Source organism: Bombus fervidus, chromosome 13 (assembly GCF_041682495.2).
Source record: "Bombus fervidus isolate BK054 chromosome 13, iyBomFerv1, whole genome shotgun sequence".
Lineage (NCBI taxonomy): Eukaryota > Metazoa > Arthropoda > Insecta > Hymenoptera > Apidae > Bombus > Bombus fervidus.
In genome coordinates this window covers 8,467,765-8,487,936 of record NC_091529.1, presented here as the reverse complement: position 1 = coordinate 8,487,936, position 20,172 = coordinate 8,467,765, and the positions used below count along the sequence as shown (strand labels likewise).

The 20,172-nt window shown below is 35.6% G+C and overlaps 1 protein-coding gene and 2 long non-coding RNA genes across 5 annotated transcripts in view; 2 read left to right on the top strand and 1 right to left on the bottom strand.

Annotated features, from left to right (window-relative positions):
• Positions 1-20,172, bottom strand: part of Gefmeso (Guanine nucleotide exchange factor in mesoderm) — a 102,471-nt gene that overhangs the window by 19,772 nt on the left and 62,527 nt on the right. The gene's annotated exons all lie outside the window — the stretch shown is intronic.
• LOC139993801 (uncharacterized) lies at positions 6,853-8,061 on the top strand. Its single transcript, XR_011801465.1, has 3 exons — positions 6,853-6,994; positions 7,067-7,768; positions 7,945-8,061. It is a non-coding gene; the product is annotated as an uncharacterized lncRNA (long non-coding RNA).
• LOC139993630 (uncharacterized) lies at positions 10,451-12,976 on the top strand. The gene is made up of 2 exons (XR_011801418.1): positions 10,451-10,807; positions 11,089-12,976. It is a non-coding gene; the product is annotated as an uncharacterized lncRNA (long non-coding RNA).

Here is a 20,172-nt window from a genome sequence, read left to right as displayed (position 1 = left end):
TTAAACGCTTCCAGCTGCCACTTTCGCTCGTTACTTTCATAAATCACGTTTTAGATGACGTTGCGGTTTCTATTTGCTTGGAATCGATCCAATTGAGTAACTCAAACAGGGATAACAAACTCAATTGTTATTACAATCATTCTAATAATACAACCAAGTGAAATATCGAAATAGAATTCTTTTATTAAAATACTTTTTTCCCAAGATAACAAATAAAAAATAAACTAACTAACATTTTAAGTCATCTTTACAATCAGAAAAAAAAATTGTCATTGCAATTTCTTTAACTTCGCCCTATATATAAAATGCTCTTCTATATTTTAATAAATAATAAAAAAGAGTAATAAAATTATTACTACCATTAAAATACGAACAAGATAAATCAATAGTTAAGTCAACTTTTCGTTCACGAACTTCGAATTGAATTTGAATCTGATATCGTTTCAAATGGCTACACGAGTAGATCATAATTACTTTTCATATGTATCTTTCCAAATTTGTTTTTTAATTCAACATCGTCATACAGATTTTATTTTCCCAAACAAACTGTTTACTTTTCTTTATCGAACGGTCTTCGTTCGGCGGTAGCCGATCTTCACGACGCAGCTTCTTCTTTGGTGTTCGGTCCTTTTCCATGAGTCATTCGCATTCCAACGCATTCTTCTTTCGCGGTCGTCCCGCGCATTCCATCATCCACGTATTTATTAATCTCTGTCAAAGAATCGCGGCGGAAACTCGTCGAATTTACCTTGAACTCAACGTTACACCTATCATTTAATATCTTCTTCTTCTTCTTCTTCTTCACTAGCTTCTAAGAACTCATTGGATCCTGAGTCGCATATAATTTATCACAAATATTTCATCGAACGTATGTATTGGAGTAAATATTCGTTAATATAATGGTAATATTTGTATTAATATTGAAACGATATTAAGCTTCAATTTGACGAAATTCCGAATTGCGTAGACTTCACAGTTTATCAAATTGTAGTTTATCGCAGCTGAATTTCCGTATTCAAGAGATTGCAATTTTATTCGGATAAGTTTCAAAGTTGAACAAAGTTCTCATAGATATTTGCAGACAGACGAATTTTAACCTGTTACGTAACAGGAATCGATGATTAATCATCACTATTAATCAGAATTATAACACGAGGAACGTGTACTAATTTAGCCAGAACATGTTCATAATTGATTCGTATTGAAGTTCATGATTTAATATTCAATAAAATTCCTGCGCAACTAGACTCCTTTCCTATCTTAAGATCCTGTGCCTCAAAGAGTTAACAAGCAGTTAAATGGCAAGTCCAGTTTCAAACGTGATTTATGGTTACTAAAATTGACTTGTAAGATTGCACAATAATGTAAAGGAAACTTCATTTCACTCAAGGAACTTGGGAAGCTTCATTTCACAAAAGGAACTTGGGAAGCTTCATTTGTTTTATGTATAAAGAGTATAAAGCTTCATTTGTCTGCATAGATGCCCATGGCATAAAGTGATACAAATATTGAGTTGGCAACTAAGTGATTGCGAATTTTGCCAATAACACCTAATGACAAAATCCGCAGTTACTTAGTTGCCAATTAAAAATTGTCTTGTAAGATTGCACAATAATGTACAGGAAACTTCATTTCACACAAGCAACTTGGGAAGCTTCATTTGTTTTATGTATAAAGAGTATAAAGCTTCATTTGTCTGCATAGATGCCCATGGCATAAAAGTGATACAAATATTGGGTTGGCAAGTAAGTGATTGCGAATTTTGTCAATATCATCTAATGACTTAAAAAATTGACTTGTAAGATTGCACAATAATGTACAGGAAACTTCATTTCACACAAGCAACTTGGGAAGCTTCATTTGTTTTATGTATAAATAGTATAAAGCTTCATTTGTTTGCATAGATGCCCATGGCATAAAAGTGATACAAATATTGGGTTGGCACGTAAGTGATTGTGGATTTTGTCAATACCATCTAATGACTTGAACAATTGACTTGTAAGATTGCACAATAATGTACAGGAAACTTCATTTCACACAAGCAACTTGGGAAGCTTCATTTGTTTTATGTATAAAGAGTATAAAGCTTCATTTGTCTGCATAGATGCTTGGCATAAAAGTAGTACAAATATTGGGTTGGCAACTAAGTGATTGCGAATTTTGTCAATACCATCTAATGACAAAATCCGCAGTCACTTAATTGTCAACCCAATATGACGAATACTTCCCAATCGTCAAAACTCCCAGATATACTTTGTCCTGACAATTGGATCTCGTCGAAAGACAACATTTTTCCGCCATGGAATTCGTCTACTAGATGGCTTTAAGTTACAGAATTGAATTGGGCAATCCTTTTCAAGTAGATTATTTTTTAAAAATTTTTGCAAAGTTTTTTGGAAATAGGCTATGGTTGTTTTTTTTTTATATAGATTATACATGAGTATCACTGCAAAAATTATTATTATTTTTAAGGTTATTATTATAAATGAATATTATAGTTGGACAAATAGGCAACAGCTAGATAAATGATTAAATAGCCAGATTTCAGGTGTGTGCAAATAAACGTATCGGATTATCGAGTGTACGGTAAATTGAAAAAAACAATTGTAAATACGAGTCCCTTTTCGTGGCCAGAAGGCTGAAAAATAAACTGTTGTTATTTATTTTATTTAATTTTAGCTTGACAGGTTGAAAATGGACTTGCTTTTACGATATTTGTTTAAATTCACGTACACCGAACTCTTATTACTATTATTGTAAATTAATATCGAACGGCATCGGATGGACATAAAGAATAAAGAAAAATAAAAATTATTCAAACTCTCTGAAACATTTTGACCGACTGTAAGAGCCGACTAAAAGCGGACTATTTTGACGCGGTCACGTTGCATTATCCTGCGGAATGCACGGCTTCCGGGTGCATCTCCGGGAACAGATAAGGGGTTACAAAAGGCAGGCCTGGAATTCCGGAGCAAAGGAGTCCCACGTTGGTTTAAACGTGATCCTCGCGCGGTTCTCTACGTGACGCGAATACGATCTCTCTCCTCCTTTTCTCTGCCCTCCATCGTCCTCGCGACTTTTCTGTCTTTTCCAGCATTCCCTGCACCCTGAACAGAGAGCCTGATCGTGTTCTACGTGACCGGAGGATCCGCGCAGCCATTAGCTTCTGTGTGCACCTTCGAACTCGAAGGCACGTGAATTTTGGACGTTGGCCAATGGGATAAGGATAATTCTTTTTGTTTGGTGAAAAGAAAAAAAGAAAAAAAAAAAAAAGAAGAGAAAAGAAAGAGAGAAAGGAAAAATAATGGAAATGAGGTGTTTGAAGGGGGAGGATCCCAAAAGGTTGGGGAATATTCGTGGAAGATAATAACAGGTTCGCCTAAATAATAATAGGTTTATGCAGGCTAGGAAATTGCTTAAGAGATTCTTTGAATACTTTGGGAATATTTGCTCGCTTTTTAACCCTCGAACGATGTCTTGCACTTTTAACCCTCGACGTAAGGAGCAAAGGAAATCACAACGTAAATATGAAGGCGAAACGTTCAGATTAAAAAATCGAAGTAGAAGACTTTGGGATTAAATTCGAGATACTTAGAAAAGTAAAAAGAAAAATTCTATTACTTAAAAAAAAAATAAAGGGTTCTATAAATATTTATACGCAATAATTTGCAACCCCCGGCGAGGTACAAAGTGTCTAAGGAAGTTAACAAATGTGTATTGGTTATTAAAAAAAAAAAAAAAATAAAAAAATAAAAATGAAAGATAAAAGATTGTGTAGGTACTTGTCTCTTGCTTTAAAAAGTAAAAGATTAGAAGAATGCTAATAGATTTTGTGGATGTATATGTATATGGTATTAACGTTAGCAAATCTGAATAATAATAGCACAATTGCTGATAGATTTGAGAAATTGTGTTAGAATTGTTAATACATTTCAATAACAGTACTGCTGAATACTAATAAATTTATGGAATCTATTAGGTTGTCCCAAAAGTTTCTTTCACCTTATAAGGAAATAATAGATGCACAACATATGTTCTTTTACATTATTTTATCGAATTATTTATAATTCATTTTTTTTTTTCAATAGAACAAGCTTCCACCCTAAACAAATAGAACGAAAGAAACTTTTGAGACAAAACTATTTTGGGACTTTGCGACTAATATATATAGTATCAGACTATGGATACTTATACAAAAGCCTTTAGGGGTTGCAAACTAAAATATACAAGTAACAATTATAGAGAATATTCCAAAAATGTTATTAATTCTGATTGCAAATTTTCCTAAAAATAATGAAATAAAATTGCTTTACAATCATGCTGATGGAAGTACACGAGATAGACAACTCTAGATTGATTCATTTATTCTACACATAGCTATCTCTATTTCTATTTATATTGAGTAAGAAGAAACAAATTGTTCTTTCCTTTACAATCTATATAATTACACATAATTCTTTTGTAAATACATTAATCCTTTTAAAAATGAATCACAGAGATACGATAATATTACAGTCTACAATATTTTTATCAGATTTGTATGCATGTTAATGTTCTACTCTCCCATTCTTGCGTAATCGAGTACATCTAGGATCGATAAAGGAAAATTGCACGCAAACGTTATCGGAACACTGTGTTTGAACGACGATAACCCGATTCCCATTGCCGCTTGGAAGATCAAATAATTGATCGACCGTGCGATAAGTGTTATCTTCTACGAAGATAATCGCCGTGGAATTGTGACTCCCATGCGTTTTATCTAGGATCTAGGTTTAAACCGAACGTTTTCTCTATTCTTGTTTGAAAATTGTTAAACAATGAATATATATATGTTTGCAATGAAAAAGGCGTTATAATGATATGTAAAACTTTGGAATTTATTATTTTTTCTTTCTAATACAATTATTGTTTTTTAAATTTGCTTTTTCCATTACTGTGCATTTCTAAGTCTCGTTCAAACAATTTCTCTGAGTTCTTGTTAAAACAAATGATCTTTCTTTTATTTTAAAATGAAATATCATATTACTCTGATACAAATTTTACAATAATATCGTTATTAATTTATTAATAAAATATTAGACTCTTTTTTACTTTTGTTCGGGCAATTCCAACTTGTAAGAGGAAAGAAAAAATTATGGACCGTTGTATTGACAAATTAGAATAAAATTTCCCTAACAAGCTTCTTCAACTAATTTATTCGTTGTTCTAATTAGCTTGATATTTTATATTGCGCAATTATTTAAAGAAGCTCGTATATCCTTGAACATTCGTAATTTCATAAACCGGAAATAGATATGTCGCTGACAGACTTCCCACGAGACAACCATTAGAGTGTGAGTGTTCCATGAATCACTTTATCTCAGAACAGAACTCCAAACGGGTACAAAGTCCCATTCGTCGGGTTGGAATAACAATTTCTATTAATATTTTCATGAAAACGCTATCTTTACCATCGTTTAGATTATCAGTGTCAATAACCGGACTATCGTCGCTCTTAAACATATTTTTAAATATCGATTATATCGGTTAATTCGTGTAATTTCGAAGATTATACACTTTAAACTTCCTCTTTAATGTAACGTACGATAAAAATTCTTCAAAATCACATTCTAATATCGACGAGTTTATTGGAATCTTATTTTGCTACTATAATTGAACAGTAATAATTTTAAAATGCGTGCCGAATATTATAATTATACTCTAGACATAAACATAAAAAATGAATGATCGGTTCAATTCAATAAATTATTTATTACGCTTATCCAATGAATTATTCTGCGAAAGAAAGATGTTTCTGAATATTGATATCGGTTTGTACAACAGCTTGGACAAATTTAAAATTGCCGCGCAATTTCCACGCTACGATATAACCCTACTGCAGCCCTCAAGCTTCTACGTTTTTCAAGCTTGTTCTCGTTTTCACAAATAGAAAGAATTGTTGGCGTTTTAAAAAAATTTAATACAAAATTTAATCGACGAATCATACACGCCAATAAGGATTGTTTCATATTTTCTTCAGACTTCGGACAGAAAAGTACGAGCGACACGAAATTGATCGGAAGAACGTAACAGGGTTGACACGTGGGCTGCCTTGTACATGCTTTGCCCTGGAATCCTCAAAAGATTGAAAGAAATATACTCCACCATAACATTTAACTTCCGCGTATTATAGTTGCACACTTTTCCTCTGACAATATCATCTAAATGATTCGCATAGTCGAGCAGTTTCTTAGTCTATGGAATTCATATGTATTTGAAAAATTGCAACTGAGATTTGTCTTATTCTAAAAAGCTTAGTAACTTGCTATTCCTACGGTATTTTGTATTGGTAGTTTACCGTGCCATTATGTGGATACTTTCTCACTCACCAAAATAGTCGTGGAATAAAATCAGGCACGAAGTAGCACAGTCGATGGCATCCTAATCGAAGCCCTCGTAATGGCTCAGGAAGTAATTGATTCCAGCGGCAAGAAGAAACACGCGTGCACGCGCATGCGTGTCACTGCGACTGATCGTCGTTTCAAGGAAAAGAATCACGCACTGTTCGTCGAAGAACGATATCGATCACGAGTTAAACGATTCACTGTTTCGTCCAGGAGAAACTGATGCAACAAGCAATAAAAGACACAACGATCCTTTCTTCGAATCCTTTTCTCAAGTTATAGAATAATATTTTCACAAACACCAATGAATACTTTGAAATATAAAGTTGCGGTTAGGAATCAGGTGCGCAGATCGTGTGAATAGAGCACAAACGAGCAGGTACTGCGCAGCCTTCGCTGCTCGAGCAACAGGTAGATACTGTGGAGAGAGGCGAAGATGGGAATGGAGCGAGTGTGCCACTCGGATAGACGGATCCGAATGCCGACGACGAGCGGGACTGGACGTAAAGGAACACTCACAATGCGGTGACGAATGGTTCTGAGCTGTTTAGATCGCAGATAACGCTATTCGGATGGCATTAAGGAATTTAGTCCTTTGTCATCCAAAGAGGGTGTGTACTGTTTGTTTGTAAATTATGAGCTTGAAACGTTCTTGTATAATTAATTGAAGCTTGTTCTTGCAGATGATGGTGTTGGGATTTATGCATTTCTTATAGCGTCATTTGTGGCGCATCGTTTGATTATAACCTATGAGTTTCCTACAGTTTCCTATGATTGGTAGAAATTTATTTTTGCAGATGAGATTTATGAATTGAACTAGCGTTCACAGATTCAATCGTGTCATCCAGAGAAAACTCCAGCGTATATCATTTGATTTTGAGCTGTGAGCTTGAAACATTTTCACATAACTGATAGAAGTTTGTTTTTGCAGGTGATGGTGTCCAGATGTACGAGTCTTTCATAGCGTTATTATTCAAATTCATGGAAACGAAACTACGTGCGTCAAGAAAACGAAATCTTCCACGAGAATTGTTCCATGAAAAAGCCATATGCATTTACGAAACGATTATGGGGAAGGGGACTGGCAGGGGACTGGAAGTTATCTATCCAGTCTCACCGCCATAAGTACACTGTAATGCAGCCTCTCTTATCGGTCTTATTAATCATTCAACGAGTGTAACATGGTTGCATGAAATAGAAAGAACGTATCGCGCAATTGTACGTAACGAGAAGGTTAACAAATTGTACGGCTAAGGATGTCATCTATCAGATCGACTCGTGTTACGATTATCACACCATCTGTCTCGAGACTCGTGTCTGACATTCTTTACGTCTCTTTCAGCAATAATGTAACTCGTATACATCATTGTAGGTACCGTTCCAAAGTGAATTATTGAATATATATATATGTAAATTTTCTCTCGACGCGAAATTCCTTTGGTTTATGCGAGGAATATTGAATCGAAATTGTAAATTTGTTTTATTTGTGATATATAGAATTTAATCCGTATTTTACATTTTTTTCTAAAAGCGAAATCTTCTCCTTTGGATTTTTGACAAGGAAAATTCAAATGAGGTTATGAACTAAGTCTCAAAAGGATTTTGAATATATAGAAATTAACCTACGGCGAATGAAAAATATTTTGTAATTTAAAAACATTCAATTTCCAGAGAAAAATTTGCAAATAATTTGCTTCTAACTCTCCGGACAAAGAAATCAATTTTTCAATGTGACCAAATATTATTAGAATACCTTAAAACATCCTAAATTAAAATAAAAACAGAAAAATATGCGATGAATAATTTGCGAAATAAACATCTACAAGTACAGCGGGTTCTCACAATAGAAAAAAATTACAAAATTCAAGATTCCGTATCTCTTAAACAAATCAGAAACTAGCAAAATTAAACTCGCCCTAATTTCACGTTTAATCCATCATATTTCATTCTGAAAAAGATGCCTAACACCAAAGCCAATTTACTATGAAATCTTTTGCAATTCGAACATTGCCACAGCAAAAGTTTTTAGAATAGAAAAATTTAGATATTATTTTCTTTTATTTCTTACGTGGTTTCATCAACAGCATCATGCAAGCGGAATATAATAATCGTTCCCTAGATTTCACGAGGATTTCATAATCGCGATAAAAAGTAGATTTATTCGTACAGGTAGTAGAAACATAGCAGGTCAGCCAGAGATTCAATTAAAGAGCTCACATACGTGACTGGTTTTATAAGATTTACTTTCCATTGCACTCGAGCATCTCAAAATCTAGCGCCGAATTATCTCAGAGTTAATCGAAAGAAGCTTCATCAGACTCTTCGTCTGTCTCAGACAGACGGTTGCCCAAAGCCCTAGCTTTATTAGAATTTAGATTATAAGATGGATGTGAAATTCTGTTTATTATCATGTTCGTTCATCGTCTTCAAATTGCAGATTCGCGCCACTTTAATTTATCTATCAGATAAGTTTCGGTAAATTAAAGATTCGACACAGAGAATGGGGAAAATGTCGCAAAACAGTGGAAGACTTGCACAAGATTCTTCAGCTGACTCCTACACGAGGTACTGGCTCCTCCATGAGGAACTCTGGTTGAATTTTCATTAGAATTCATCAAACCACCTTCAGACTTCATTATACTGTAATAGTAGAGGGGCTGCATAATAGCAGACTCACTGTACAGACCTTATTTGCATACATTAAAAAGGAAGATACGGTGTATGGGATGCATCTTCACACTTTAGAATGCTAGACATATTGTAGGCAACGCACCATTGTTAGAACATTATACTTCTTCATACATAGCAATGAGTAAATATAAGATAGTATTGCAGAATATGTTTTCACATGCTGTAATAATATTTATGTTATACGTAAATACAAGGTGCAATGTATTAAATTAGTCAATATACTAAGAAGAGCATTGTTTTGTATGTTATCACATTGATCAGATTTCCAAACATTAATATGGTACGATAAATATGTAGACTATATGGATGTTGATGTATCTGTACTATGTGCCATATATTACACAATAATAGAGATAACATAGAAAAGATACTTTTACGTACTATGTAAGTATAATGGAAATAGTATTATAAATATCGTATTCTTATCTCACTCCTTTTAATAAATACACATTTAATAGAATACTTCTTATATTATTATAATAAACGTGTCGATATCATTTCTACATATATCACGATGTATCGTGATACTGGATGCGTTATAAATTGTGTATTACCTTCATACCTCGTGTATATCAGCAAATATAATCGTGGCATTCCCTCATAACCCGCAATACTAGATAATATGCGCTATACAAATACAGTTCTCCATATATCATTCAGGAGATATCTCCATACGTTACAATACTACATTTATAATGCATAAAACATATTGAACATCTCAATCGACCCAATCACAATCATACGTGCATCTATTTCCATACTGCATCAATAAATATACTAATCACAAAAATACTAGCGGAATAAATATTCCATAATGTACAACGACAATTTTCCATAATAGATCTCCATCGGTTATCGCATAAAAATACCGAACAACTAAATTTCTTATCCACCATCCCGATATTGTTACGTTTTATACATTTGTGCAACATCTGCATTGTAATATACAAATTTGTTGCAGAACACCTCCTCGTTCCAATCATATTTCACTACTCGTAAAAGTCTACTTTATAAATATTTATAAATGTGCCTATATATAAAAAGAAAAAAAAAGAAGATTTGTATAAAATATAATGTATAAAATGCATATCCTAATTGCACCTATGCTAAGCAGAAGAAAGATAAAACTCGAGCGTGAGTACACATAACGCGTAGAGTACGTATTCGCCACCCTAACTGCAGCCATACTAGGCAAAAAAAAAAAGAACGAGAATTCCTGCATTACCAGGGAGTGATTCGATCAATCGAAAGTGCAGGCGAGAAAAACAGCTGGTCCCAGGGTCACTGGGTTCGTCCGTTGTGAATGGACCCGTACTCGACGCAAAGAACTAGTGGTGGGGGTTCAATCATCGCAATGAATTACAACGAGCCAGTCACCGAGAGTGACTCACTACGTTGCTCTAGCCGCTGCAGCTCGATAAAAGTCTTTTTCTTTGCCCTCCTCGTGCCGGAGGAATTCGAGAGAGCCCCGGGGAGCAGAAAGAGAGGCGCTCAAGGAACGCCAACAGAAGCGGCCGCTTATGAATCATCTGTGTACGCGGGCAAAATGCTTCGGCGAGGGGACACACAGTACAGTCGGAGAACAAGAGGACTTTCGTTCGTCGCGACTGCCAACCTAACGGGATTTCTAGTGCTCTTAATGGCTCCCTGCTAACTCTTTGTTCCTGGGGTTGTATAACTGAATTTCGAGATGGAAATGGGAAATTAGTACTAATTGAGGATTTTCGCTTTCGGTAAGGACAATTTCTTATTTTACTTGTTTAACAAGCTGTGCTGTAGTAGTCATAACGCGTGCGTAGTAATAATTACGTTGTTATAGTACAGTAGTTGTTAGTTTAATTGTTTCGCTGCGAAGCTCATTTTTATTTTCTACGATGTTAATAAATAAGTTTCATAAAATAATTGTTTCTATGACGTGTAGACTTTGCAGCATCTGTTTAGTTCGGGACATTTGAAATTATATTTAGAATCGAATTAGATTTGTAAGAAAATATTTGGTTAAAAAATTTTACAGGAAGAAGGCTATAGGCAGAGTGGAAACATTGGTTATTGGTTATGCAACAATGATTCCCCCACCAGGAATGTTACCAGTAATGCCCACTCTTGGCAATCTACTACATGTGTCTTTCCAAACCTAATCACGAATTAAGATTCTATGTTATTAAATCCAAACCTAACCTAGAATTAAAATTCTCCTTTTTGTCCAACCAAAACCATCGCCAAGTTGAAGTTTCTCGACCTATTTACGATGTATTTGCAACCTAACCTAGAACTAAGATTAATCTTCTATTCCACTCTTTCCGAATCGAACCTAAAATTAAAATTCCATACTAAATTCAAACCTTCTTTTTATTTTAGCCACCACCGACTTGGATTTCCCCGATCTGGGTACAGAGCATTTTTCGGCACCGACTAAATCCAAACCTAACCTGAAGAACCTAAAATTCAGATCTTATTCTGCTGAAGTCAAACCTAGCCTAAAATTAGAATTCTAGTCTACCAAACGCAAATCTAACCTAAAACTAAAATCCTAGTCTACTAAAACGAAACCTAACCTAGAACTGAAATTGTGATTCCACTCTCGTTTCTTAACCTTCAGCTAGGTTATTATAAAACATTCTAGATCTACTTAAAAAAACACTCCATACCCCATGAAATTCGCAATTCTGACATAACACCGAACCTACGATACATATGTATACACCTAACCTTCAAAGAGTCAACCTAACCTCGCATCAGTGACCAATTTCTATGTATCAGGGCTAGGAGACGTTCGTTTCGCGGCGCATCGCCAGAATTCATATCGGCGGGAGAACCGTGAAAAATCGGAATCCACGTGAGCCAGCTCCTTAAGTATCTCTCGGTATCTTTTTTTATTTTTTCGAAGCGGTCGCTCTCTCGAGCCGCGCATACCGTGCCAATTATTCTCCGCACGGAAGTTCCACGGCCTGGCGTGAGAGATTGATGCGAGAGTCGATGCACTCGGCGCTTATGTTTTATTCATACCTTTCACCGGGTTCGATAAGAAAATTATATTTAAAGCCGAACGCGGTCGAGTAATGTCGCGGGAAAGGAGAAAATCAATCCGATCCTCGTCTTTCTCGAAAGTCATGCCTCTTTTCTATTTTATTTGGGATCGAAGCTATGATCTGCGTTTGGAACTTCGGTTCCTGTAATTTTGTTACTTTGATGCTACGTGCAGAGCAAATTACGCAATTATATCTATGACGGATGGGAGACAGTTCAGAATATTTTATTTAAGTTACTATTATTCATAAATGTGTATATAAATACGAACATTAAACTTGCTTTGGTCCACTCTATGTAGTATATTGTACAGTAACATATTTAATGTAATATAATTATGTTAAATTAATTGGGATTGAATTAATACGAGTTAAGTCACGTTCACATAAATTAGGTCTGCTATGGTCAAGCTAAATTGAGTCGAATAAATTAAATAGACGTGATCCGTTAAATGCATGATAATTTTCTAATTGAAATTCCCCTGCCTTCTTTCTCTAAACATTTTCAAATTCACGGATAGAAACTTTGCTCCATATTATAATTGGCGTAGGACTTTCTCATCGTGGAACGGTCGGATGATCGGCGCTCGTGAGAACACACGTAAGACGCGTCCTATGCAACCTATGCAATGTTCAACGAAGTAATTAGGTGATTGAACAAAAGACTCGCTGGTTATTACGTCTATGAAAGGCTTCTACGAATTGCTCTCGAAAGCACGTCCCATTAACCTAAGGCACAGTGCACAGAAACATTCGATGGATCCACGGGAAATAGCGTCAAGTATTAGCATGTTTCAGAAGATGAAAATATATTTTTCAACATATGATATCAAAGCTTGTAGATAATTTAAATATTACATATCAAAATGCAACATTTTCTTCTTCCTCTTATTCCGCGTTGTTTTCAACTTTTACTATAACGTTACGTAATATATAGCTAACAAATTTAACTGTAAAAGAATGAAAAGTACGTTGTAGAAAGTTGTAAAAGTACAGCTCAATTTCTAGCTACTGTACAACTCAGGGAATTTTAATTCAAATTAATTCGACGTAGCCGGTGATCAAGATTTTCGATTAATTTCTTTTTTCTTTTTTACTATACGCGTGGATATTCTTCGTTCCTTCACAATTCTTACGGTTCTTTGATATCGTTCCCTTTATTTAAGCAGATTAGTTTCCAATAATTTGAACGAAACAACAAAAATCAATCGAAATGAAATCGCCTGTTGAAACTATAAATTTGTACTATAAATTCCTAGTCAGCTAACGACGATAATTCTCCTTTCGTTTATCCAACACTTTCTGCTTTATCCAAAAAATTTTGGAAGTCGATCGATCGATTGCATTCTCCTTTTTATCGAGACAGGCGAAATTTCGAAAACTTGTGGAAATAGTATACTTTCAGCGTATAAATTACGACCGCGGATGAAATTCACGTTCGAGGACGTACAAGCATAACGCGTAGTCGATAGTTAGCCCGTAACAAGGGACTAGATCTAGTGAATCATTTCGTCCAATTACGAAACGCATATGACTCGATTGGTGGTCGAACAGAGCCAACTATGTGACGTGGATGCACTAAAATCCTCGCGGAACAGTCACGGCGTAACAAATCAAAGATAAGGCACTGTCAAGGTTAGCGATCCTACGATCAACGCTAGAACAAAGACAACCCACCTAACAACATCTTGCCGTGTTAACGTTCTTATAACGAGAAAGAAAAGAAGAAGCAACCGAACCGTTAACCGCTTGCAACCATATTTTTCGTCGCTCGAAGGATAATAAACAGCATAGCGCTCGTAACGTTGGAAAATTTGTGAAATATGCGAAATATCGAATATATTGGGTTGGCAACTAAGTGATTGCGGGTTTTGTCATTAGATGATCAATTCACTTAGTTGCCAACCCAATATATAAAATAAGCAAAGTATACTTGTAATATGTAGCGGATGAAATAATTCTTTGCTGATAAGACACATCGACAAGACATTGATAAGACATTAGAGAAGCAGTCTAATTATAATTTACTACAGTCTTGTCTATTCTAATGGTTCAATATTAATCGCTATTACGCGTAGACATTGTTACAATCATAAGGAATTAGTCATTGCTATATAGTTGATGACAATGCTTCGCGAGAAACGTTAAAGTTGCCCGCTCTAACGAAGCATCTGCACTTTGTTGCTTTGTTAAAAACAAGTTGTCTCGATCGACGAACAAATCTACGTTGTTTTACAAATTATCGTTCCGACGATTGCTCTTTCAATTTCTATCATCGCTGGAACGAGCAACAGAAACGCTTGTTCAGAACTTATAATTTCAAATTCTGCCACCAACTAGCGTCACACAGAAATCGACCAACTAGTTGGATATCTCTCGTATACTTTTCATATTCGTATTATGTTATTTCCTATCGTAAAAAGGATTAAACTATAATCAACAATCGTAACCAGATTGTTGAAAATTGTGGATCTTAATCGCCGAAATAAATGTATAGGAACTCTTAGATTATACTTAGAATCGATGTCAACATAGTTTCAGATTTAATTAATACGCGATTGACAAGATATTCGTGGATATAAATTTGCACGCGTCTCAGCACTCTCTTTGTCTCACCATCTTCTATACCACACTACTCACCGAACAGTTGCATTCATCTGTTTTGCGAGACGCTGTGCACGCACATACTTGACACACTCATACTCATATACGTGAGTCAATACTACGCGGCTAATCTAGTCTAGCACACAAAATTACACGTATCTCAATACAGATAAACCATAAAAGCAGCCCCGTTAGGCGCATAATTTATTCGATAACCGAGTGGCCTCCTAAAGGTTCAACTTCACCTCTGATAGCAGTCAGATCGCTGAAAAATTGCCCGACATTACACGTTGTAACGCTCGCACGGTAGTTTTCACGCTGCCGCGAACCAGCCAAGTATCTGGTGGTCGCGGATTTCCAGTTATTTACGAGCATTATTCAGCGGCAGAATGGGCCGCGAAGCTGTAATTACGCGACGCGGAGGCGTGTTCCGCGTCTCGATTCCGCTGCGCGTCGAAAAAAACCACCGAACAATCTCTATATTTATCAACGCTCTGGACACTGTTGCACGCTGAAGATCGTAGCCGACCCTCGACACTCGTCGAATCTTGAAAGCGGACGACGCGCGTGTGCTTTCGAAGGGCAGAGTGCAGATGAACGTATGGAATTAACACACGATAGCGATAATACGTACGATGATACCGAACCTGGGTAACCACGAAGCTTAACGCTAACTTTACCAGGCCCGAAATTCAATTTGAGATTGTACACGTTCATCGTTATTTCTTTTGTTCGTTTAACTTTATGTAAATTCTTATATATTGTCTGACCGATCGATTCCTTTTTTCCTCTTTCTTACCTTTTGCTTGTTTTTTAACGCGACAGGTCGTTTGACCGGTCGATAAATTTGAATCTTTTTCCAAGCTTCTCTAGCTGGCACGTTGGCTCCTCTGAACTCGGCTAAGATGTGACGAACTACAGTTGCATACATTTGAATGTGGAATGCGTTTGCTTCGTCGTAAACACTCGAACAATCCGACAGAGTCCGTGTCAGGTAACGCATAAACACAACGCAGTCTTATCGGATATTCTGAAGGAATACTTTAGAAAAATATACTTCCTTCATAATGGTATTTTCTATAAATTGAGGGTATTTAAATGCAGTATCATCTCTAGAGTCACAGAGTGCAGATGGAAGCCTACGAGAAATCAAATACGACAGGGAGCGAACGAATCTCATAATATTCGGTAAAACAATGGTCTTGTAGTTTGTTTTAAAGACGAAAATGTCAGACATTCAGTGAGAAGATTATCTGGAAATATACAGAGAATACAAGCGAGGAACGTTGAGACGGACGAAATTCCAAGTCTGAAAACGAAGGAATTGAACGTGAGGATGATCAGTTGAACTATCGTTTGTCCCTTATATCGCGTATAAAAATGAATATATACGACCCAATGCTTTATTATTGGGTTGGCAACTAAGTGATTGCGGATCCTGTGCCTCAAAGAGTTAACAGGCAGTTAAATGGGAAGTCCAGTTTCAAGCGTGATTTATGGTTTCTAAAATTGACTTGTAAGATTGCACAATAATGTAAAGGAAACTTTATTTCACACAAGCAACTTGGGAAGCTTCATTTGTTTTCTGTATAAATAGTATAAAGCTTCATTTGTCTGCATAGATGTCCATGGCATAAAAGTGATACAAATATTGGGTTGGCAAGTGATTGTGGATTTTGTCATTAGGTGGTATTGGCCAACTAGAAATTGACTTGTAAGATTACACAATAATGTAAAAGAAACTTCACTTCACACAAGCAACTTGGGAAGCTTCATTTGTTTTATGTATAAAGAGTATAAAGCTTCATTTGTCTGCATAGATGCTCAAGGTATAAAGTGATACAAATATTGGGTTGGCAACTAAGTGATTGCTGATTTTGTCAATACCACCAGTGACAAAATCCACAATCACTTAGTTGCCAACAAAAACTTGACTTGTAAGATTGCACAATAACGTAAAGGAAACTTCATTTCACACAAGCAACTTGGGAAGTTTCATTTTACAAAAGAAACTTAGGAAGCTTCGTTTGTTTTATGTGTAAATAGTATAAAGTTTCATTTGTTTTCATAGATGACCATGGCATAAAAGTGATACAAATATTGGGTTGGCAACTAAGTGATTTTGTCATTAGATGGTATTGACAAAATCCACAATCACTTAGTTGCCAACAAAAACTTGACTTGTGAGATTGCACAATAATGTAAAGGAAACTTCATTTCACTCAAGGAACTTGGGAAGCTTCATTTGTTTTATGTATAAAGAGTATAAAGCTTCATTTGTCTGCATAGATGCCCATGGCATAAAGTGATACAAATATTCTGTTGGCAACTAAGTGATTGCTGATTTTGTCATTAGATGATATTGACAAAATCCACAATCACTTAGTTGCCAACAAAAACTTGACTTGTAAGATTGCACAATAATGTAAAGGAAACTTCATTTCACTCATGGAACTTGGGAAGCTTCATTTGTTTTATGTGTAAATAGTATAAAGCTTCATTTGTTTTCATAGATGACCATGGCATAAAAGTGATACAAATATTGGGTTGGCAACTAAGTGATTTTGTCATTAGATGGTATTGACAAAATCCACAATCACTTAGTTGCCAACTAAAAATTGTCTTGTAAGATTGCACAATAATGTAAAGGAAACTTCATTTCACACAAGCAACTTGGGAAGCCTCATTTGTTTGATGTATAAAGAGTATAAAGCTTCATTTGTCTGCATAGATGCCCATGGCATAAAAGTGATACAAATATTGGGTTGGCAAGTAAGTGATTGCGGATTTTGTCAATACCATCTAATGACTTGAAAAATTGACTTGTAAGATTGCACAAGAATGTACAGGAAATTTCATTTCACACAAGCAACTTGGAAGCTTGATTTATTTTATGTGTAAATGGTATAAAGCTTCATTTGTTTGCATAGATGATCATGGCATAAAAATGATACAAATATTGAGTTGGCAACTAAGTGATTGCGGATTTTGTCAATACCACCTAATGACAAACTCCGCATTCATTTAGTTGCCAGCCCAATAAATATTCATATCATGTCGTTGAATACGCATGCACAGTTGGAAGATTACAAAATTTGAAGATAGACTCGGATTCAATATTTTATTTACATATTTATAATTTATGCTGTCGTACTGTTCGAATTAAACCCGTATAATGTGAAATTTATCGCGATATTGTCGAATGAAAATGAAGTTGTACGGTTCCCATGGAACAAGCGAAATTTCCATGCAACGAATTTAATGAACATCGACAGTCATTGGGCGCGCTCTGGCACGACGGCCTACTTCGGCCTGGCGCCAAGCGTAAAACGGGAAAAGAATCGTACGATTCTTAGCTGTGCAATGTGCGATCGACTCGATCAAACGATCGTCGAGCTCTGTTTCAGGTGAAACGTTCGACTCTGTTTCCTTATTGCCATATTTCCATTAACAGTTTCCTACGTTTCGATATGGAAATCTCGATGCAACGTTGATCTTTGGTGATGGCAAATTTTTATTTTCATTCGTGGGAAATTCGAAGATACGAAAAGCTGTAAAATATCCAACATAGAGTATTTACTTCTTGTAATTTCAAATTTTAATGTTGAAAATGACAACGCGAGTTCGCGCTCGCTAACCATACGCAGACGCGCTAGTTACAATAAATAGTAACTAGAATATAGTTTTAAATATAATCGATAGGTTTAAGATATTCTTTTATTTTTATCCCTAGACCATGTAAGAAAGTGCAATAAAGGTTTTTCAGTCCAGAAAATAATAAAATAAATAAAATAATAGCTATTGTGATCCTACCTCTAAATACAGAAATAACAACATTTAATAATCCACGGAATAATGAAACTTGAATTATTTTTTCGTCGTTGTATAATTATATTACGAATTATATAAGCGTCCATTAGGGATATTTGGTGGAAATAAAAATTTCCATTTCTTCGGCTACACCCATGAAGATAACCGTATGGAAACTCGCAGCAGCTGAACCATCTTTCTATCGTCGTGTTTCTTCTTCCATCAAACTGCTCGATCACTGACTCGTCGCAAGCGTACGGTGTGGAAGGCAATCGGGTCGAATCGATGTTAGATAATCGCAGTTTTCCGATTCAGAGGCTTCAAAGTGGCAACCAAACCGGCAAAAGAAGGTCGCAGAAAATATATTTCGTCGCAGTTATTAATTCTTACATCGATCGTAATTAATCGCAAACGCTGAACAGACGGCCATCAGAAAGACGAAAAAATGTACAATGTGTTCGAATTTCTAAGGTTGCAACAAGATACACAGGTGAAGTTTATTTTTCAACATATCGGTATTTACGTAGAGATTGGATTTTCTTAATTAAAAAAGTAGCGTTATTTGAGAGGATTATTCGTCGATGAGAAGCAATTGGGAAGATTGTCGAGGTAAATCAGAGGGAATTGCACGAAAGTAAGATACTGTGTGAGAAACTGAATGTTTTTGCAGTAATCGGTAATTGACAGCTACGCGAGTAGATTTGTACAGATTGATTGGGACAGTTGTTGAACTAGTAGCTAGTAGGTTAGCTGCTAGAACGGAAACTTGCTAGCGGCGAAAGAACTCGCGCGGTTGGAAAGCATCGTCGCAAAGTAAATCCGCTTTTCAGTGTGTTTGCGCTGCGATGGTTTTTGTAGAGAATAGGATTTTTATACTTTTTAACTTTCGAATGGATCCTCGAATAATCAAACCTCTATAAAGCTTCAAACATTAAAATCTTCAAAACTTCAAATTTTTATACCTTTATACATTCGATCCTTCAAGACTTGAAATCTTGAAATGTACAAATTGGTAAACCTCCAAGTCTTCGAATATTCAAACCTTTACAAACCTTCAAAACTTTATACATTCGGTTCTTTAAACCTTGAAATCTTGAAATGTACAAATTAGCGAACCTCCAAATCTTCGAACCTTCAAATCTTTACAAACCTTCAAACCTTTACGAACCTTCAAACCTTTACGAACCTGCAAACCTTCAAAACTTTATACATTCGGTTCTTTAAACCTTGAAATCTTGAAATGTACAAATTAGCGAATCTCCAAGTCTTCGAACCTTCAAATCTTTACAAACCTTCAAACCTTTACGAACCTGCAAACCTTCAAAACTTTATACATTCGGTTCTTTAAACCTTGAAATCTTGAAATGTACAAATTCTCAAACCTCTAAATCTTGGAACGCTCAAACATTTATAAACCTTCGAATCTTAAAATCTTCGAAGCTACAAACCTTAAAGTTTTCAAATGTACAAATTTTTAAGCCTTCAAACCTTGAAGTCTTTTGCAAACCTCCAGATTTCCGAATGTTCAGATCTTCGTAAACCTTCAAACCTTCAAACCTTCAAAACTTTGGACCTTCAATCCTTCAAGACTTGAAACCTTGAAATGTACAAATTGTTAAACCTCCAAGTCTTCGAACCTTCAAATCTTTACAAACCTT